Raw genomic sequence first — 6,269 nt, forward strand, 5'->3', positions numbered from 1 at the left:
CCTGAGATGACTTTTGTTGTGACTTGGCGCTATATAAATAAACTGAACTGAGTTGAAATATCGGCTAAAATGACCGAGATGTAGTCATTTCTGTGCTTGCTAACTATTAGCCATGTGGGTCATCTCATCTTGAATTTGGTTAACCCCAAAAATTAATATCTCCTTAGGAGATATAGATGTACATCCATTGTTTACTTTTACTAATTCTGTCCGTAGATATATGAGATATTTTTGCTAACAGACAAAGAGGATTGACACCAACATTTATTGGCAAAGTTTTAAGCAAAGATTTGCCACGTGTAGCATTTAAAATACGGTATAGACATTTTTGAGTTTTCTAATGCCAATTAGGTGTGGTGGCCATCTTGAATAGAGTTGACTCCAAAAGGTAATCTGTTGTAGATTAGGGACGCACAATATTTTCGGGATGGTATCAATATCGGCCGATATTAGTGTTAAAGTTCAATATCTGACATCGGCCATTCTGTCAAAATAACTCACCGATATAAAAGACGCTGTTTTGTATGACAACCCAGTGACAAGGATGCCTGCAACACAATGTGATGACATCACGCGCGCCTACCTGATCTCACGGCAGAGAGGAAGAAGTCAAAATGTCGGCGGTGTGGAAGTTTTATTTTTCGTTGGTGAGGATGTTGGATTCCAAAAATTTATGGACTACGTTGAGCCTCGCTACATCGTCCACAGTTGGAGATATTTTTCCGACGTAACATTACCAGAGTTGCAAGCCGTCATTGCCGACATCATTGAGAAGCTAATAGCTGATAGCACTTGGGTGAGTTTTACCACAGACATCAAGTGTTAGCCCCGTTAGCATGATCAGTCTTACAGCACAATGGATAGACAAAAACTTTGAACTTAAAAAGTCTGTCCTTCATGCACAAGAGTGCAGAGGATCCCACACTGCAGCTAGGAACCTGGAACAAGCCTCCACAAGTGAGACAGCATCACAGGTGACTAATGCTAATAAATAACATTTAACACTTTTCATTTAATATAAGTTAAAGTGCATATCATATGGCTGTTACTGAATATATGTCACCAGCTCTTACAGCTGTTGCACATTTTTTGTAACAAATAAGCCTAAATAAGAGGGTTATGTTCTGACAAAGGAAAGTATATAAAATATCGATATCGGTTATCAGGCAAATAAGTTTTAACATATCAGATATTGGCCAAAAATGTAATATCATGTATCCCTATTGTAGATGTACATTGAATGATTACTTTCTGAATGTTTCATTAAAACTTGTGCAGTACTTTATGAGATATTTTGCTAAAAGACAAGCAAACAAACAGGCAAAATTGCCTTTTGGTGTCAGGCAATAAAAACCTCTTAATCCAAAGAGCTCCTCTCTATAGAAAATGTGTTATTTATTTTAGTGACTGCCTGTGGTGCTTTTAATTAAAGGAAATCCTGCTGCTGAGATACTTGTTTATGTTTTTTTTTATGCGTTTGTCTTAATAAAACTCTTTGTCAGTGGAGATACCAGCATCGACTTTCCCTCAAATCCTCACGATCCCGCTGACCTTTCCAAGTCCTCCAGAGGCGCAGGAGCCGCAGAAGCCAAACGAAGCTCTTGTCTCCTGTAAGCAGTTCAGCCTCGAGGCGCACTGACACGCTGGAGATCCTGTTCACCGTCGACTGTGAAGTGCACAGTTTTATATCGTGATAAATCTTTTAAACAGCTGCCGAATCAGACAGCTTAATTACACCTGGTCCATTACTGGTGATAATGAATAGACTCGTGTCTTTAAGCTCCTTCTAGCTGCCGTTACTCAGTCAGCAAACTGTGACAAAATTGCATAGCTGACAGCTGAACGCCTGAAAACGTTTGCAGAAAAAGCTGAGTTGAAGCTAAAAACGCAGCCAAATACTATCCTAAAGCTAAATGGAGAAAAGCATTTAAAATGTCAGCTTTAAGGTTAAACTCTCCAAACACCAATTAAAAGCCTAAAGTGGCAAAACATTGTAAAATGGCCAGAACGCTACATTAAAGTGGCTACACATTAGCTAAAACGTATAGGGGGAGTGGTGGTGCAGAGGTTAGAGAAGGTGGGCCTGTGATCAGAAGGTCACTGGTTTGACTTCCCGGACCGACAACATCAAAATATAAGTGGGAAGTGAAGCACCCACTCTGAGCTCTTGAGCAAGGCCCTTAACCCCCACCATCTGCTCCTTCGGGTGCCCTCGATGGCAGCTCTCTGCTCCGCACAGAGGGCTGTGGTAGCTCGGTGGTCTTCGGTTGCATCAGGAAGGGCATCCGAGGTCAAAACAATCGCCAAGTTTTCGTGCAACTTAGTTCACTGTGGCAACCCCTGAAGAAGGGAGCAGCTGAAAAAATAGCTAAAAGGTAATGGTAGCAAAAGGCTATAGTGAAATGCTAAAAGTAGCATTAGAGGACATAAATAGAACAAGTATGATCAAGTCAATTTCAAAAAGAAAAATTTTGAAGGGGAATTTGGGCAGAACGTTGGTAAATAAAGTTCAATATATGGAAAAGCATTCAAGTTACAAAACCCAAAAGTTATGGTCAGAATGTCCTGACTCCTGAATGAGCTGAATGCTTTGACACTGGCATGGTACAGACGGAGTCACATGTTAAAAAAGACGGAGAATAAAGAGACGCAGGATAGGGTGAGTGTCAAATCAGGAAGTGTCCAACAGCAGATCGAGAAGAACTGCAGGGGTACACTGGTTATCTCTCACAGAGCAAAAACATGCATGAGGTTCAATGGTAACTCTAATTGCTTGTAGGATGTGGGTGAAAGTGTGGATGATTGTCTGTCTCATTGTCTCTGTGTCCTTTTGATGGACTGGAGACTGGAGGCCATTTGTCCCTCGCCTCTTGACTGCTAAAGACAGACACCAGCCCCCCCCCCCCCCCCCACCCCCCACCCGATCTGGAAAGCAGAAGCAGGTAAAGAAAATGGATGGACAGATCATTTTTTACAATTTAATTAAATTCCATAAAACAAGGTATGACCAAAAGCAGGTTACAACTTCTGCTAGATGATTGTAGTCAGCAGATTAACGTAGCATCATTATTGTTTTTGTCCTCTTGAATGGAGGCTGGTGCCCGCCCACCCTGAGGCTTCATCTGCTGTTGGTTTCTTCATGTTATAAGGAGGTCATTTCTTTCCACTGTCGCCCACCGCTCTGTGCTTGCTCAGGATGAAAGATGGCTTCATTAGTCAACTTCTTCCTAATGATCCTTTTATAAATGTCTGAATCTGATTGCATTATATTATAAATGAAAAAAAAGTAACTGAATTTCAATCAGTTTCAGAAAGAATTTAATTGTATTTACGTCACATAATTTGGAATTACATTTTTTTTTTTTGTACGGTGCCTCAAAAATGTGTTTTGCTGTAAAGTTCTAAATTAACAAACTGAATTGAATTTGAACAAAAATACCAGCGCTTAAATTTCCAACGTCACAATTCTTTCAATGTGTTTCATGCAAGATTTGATCTGCATTTTAAAAAAAAAAATCAATGAAACTGATGCAACACGACTATTTGGAATAAAAGTGAACGTAGTTGTGTGTTTGTTATGAAGTTTCCATACTTACATACATTTTGTGATGCAGTGATTTTTCCTTCACCATCCACTTCCTGAAATAAAGTGTTTTTGAAATGCTGCTGGAATTTTAAACATCTCAGAGACATAATTGTTTTCTGGCTGATTAACCAGCTCAATAAGTTCCCATCCCCTGAGCTGAGTGATTTAATCAGCAGCCATCACTGAGAACAGTCACCTGTGAGCAGCAGGAGCTTCTTTAGATGAAACTCCTGTCACTGCAGGTTGCATCGACCTTTCACCAGCGTCTCAGGCTTTCCAGGCCAAACTTTGTAGAAACTGTCAAAGTGTCAAAGTTTGTCACCCAGAAGTCTCCAGCTCTGACTTATCTGCGCTGACGTTGCCTTCAAATAGGAACTTTGGTACTGGTGTATGAAGAACCAGTGCTTCAAGATGGAGATGATTTGTTACGTCCAGGTAACGCTGAAATCTATAAAACTACTCAGGTTTCTAAAATAACCTCCTTTTTTAAACGTCTTTGTCTCCTGTTGTCCATAATGCTGTGCACCTGGAGTATCTGTCCTCCTTGCGGTCACGCTGTGGAGAAAAACAAATTTAAATTTCTACCCTCGTGTCCTGAGAGCAGAGCTGGTTGCAACACAAGTGTCTGATGTTATTTTAAGCCTCTCGCACCAATTTTCACAGGTTTCTATTTGTTCTCTGCGTCGTTGCAGTCATGTGTTTCTGCAGCTGTCTTACCCCTCCTGATACAAATCACACATTCAGAAATAGCTTTTTATTTTTTACACGCTGCAGCTGACATTTGGTTGGTTTGTGTAAAATTTCACAGTAAAATAAGCAAATATGAGTTTAGTGTCTTAATTGAGCTATTTTTTTTAACATTTGAACAACAACTAAGTAAATAGGTAACAAAGTTTTTTTTCTATTTTTTTTTTCTATGATTCTACAATCAGCTCAGACAACTTCCGTAATGAGAGTCTGACATTTAGGGTGCTCAAAACCAGGGGTGATTCTAGAATCTGACCTTCAGGGGTGCTCAGCCTCCAGTGCTGACAAAAGCTCTTGGCTTGAACAACGTGGTGGCCATTGGCGTCAGAAGCATTCATAATGTGGGGGGGACATGCTGGTGGGGGGGTCTGGGGGTCCGCCTCCAGAAAATTTAGAATAAATTAGATTTCATTTCCTGCATTCTGGCGTACTTTAACTGGTTGTTAAACATTTACGTTTACCTATATAAGTACACATTTGATTCAACAACTATTTTAACGTTAATGGTACAACAAAAAGTAGCACTAAGCTAGCGGCATGCAATACAGATGCTAGCTAAGATGCTACAGACGTAGCGCTCTGCTTTACATTACACCACCTAATGAATACTTTGTACAAAATCAGTTTAGTGCATAACAAGCACTAAACTTATGCAACCAGAAGTGGCAACGTATCTACATACAAATCACGCACAACAAAGCACAACTAGCTTTAAACATTAACCTTTAATTTAACCATTAATCGTACTGTACAATGTAATTATGACAGAAAATGTAGGATTTACTTGCAGTTACCTTCATACAGATGAACATGCAGTACTTCCTGTTTATAACTGTTGTATTCAGCTGCTCATGAGGTCGGCCACAGAGCTTTGTCATCTTTTACATTTTTTCAGACTCAGTTTAGGTTTTGGAAATGAACTAAACTGTATTCCACCCTCTAAAGCAGAGATATTCAACTAAACTGCTCAGGGGCCACAGTTTCTGAAAACCAGCAGCTCAGGGGCCGAACATCCAGCAATTAAAGTCATTATGTAAATAAAGTAAGTACTACAATGATCTGCTACCTTTTAAATTGGTTTATTTTGTTGGATCATAAATGCAATAAACAAAACCAAAATTTAGGGGCACTTAAGCACCACCAAAAAAGAGGCTAAAATCGCCACTGCACAAAACTAATGCTGATTTGATTATTTCTGTCAAAAATCTTGATTTTACTATTTTCCAAAGAGGTCAGCCAACGTCACTGGACCGAGTTTTACTTTGTCGAAAGTCCATGTTGTTTAACTGCTGCAAATATTTTGTGAGTTTTGGTTTTGCTTGCTTCAGATTTTTTACAGTGTTCAAGTCAGTATAGTGCTATAGTTAGTAAATGATGTTATTCCACTTCTTTTCTGTAGTAATTTGTAAATATCACTATTTATTTGTAAAAGACTAAAGCAGCGTTGAAAGTTTATTCTGTCTGTATTTTCATCTACCCTTGGAGGTCCATGCACAACAGCCATGTATGGATCTAAAGTTTATCAGAAAACTTGCAATTTTTTTAATAATATGAGGTAACAAGTGCATTTCTTGTCCCAGATGTCAGATATTTTCTTAAAATAAATCCCTGTAGCTGCAGCTGATTTGGTGACATGTATAACCAGGATAAATTAAAATTAGTAATGATTTATAGAAAATTATGTCTGTTTTTACCTCTGACATTAACTGTTTTACAACCTTTTCTCTCTCATTGTCCCAACATTTAAATAATAATTTGGTTCATGTAAAAGTTTCTTTGCTTCAGACTTTAGATGTTACATTAAAGATAAGAGCAACCCAGTAAACAGCAAATACAGGAGCATGGGGGTGTGGATGAAATAAAAACACTTTCTCTGTTGGCTTTGATTGCTATCTATCTATCTATCTATCTATCTATCTATCTATCTATCTATCTA

The sequence above is a fragment of the Nematolebias whitei genome, chromosome 18, assembly GCF_014905685.2.
Source record: "Nematolebias whitei isolate Nwh7 chromosome 18, NemWhi1, whole genome shotgun sequence".
NCBI classification, from domain to species: Eukaryota; Metazoa; Chordata; class Actinopteri; order Cyprinodontiformes; family Rivulidae; genus Nematolebias; species Nematolebias whitei.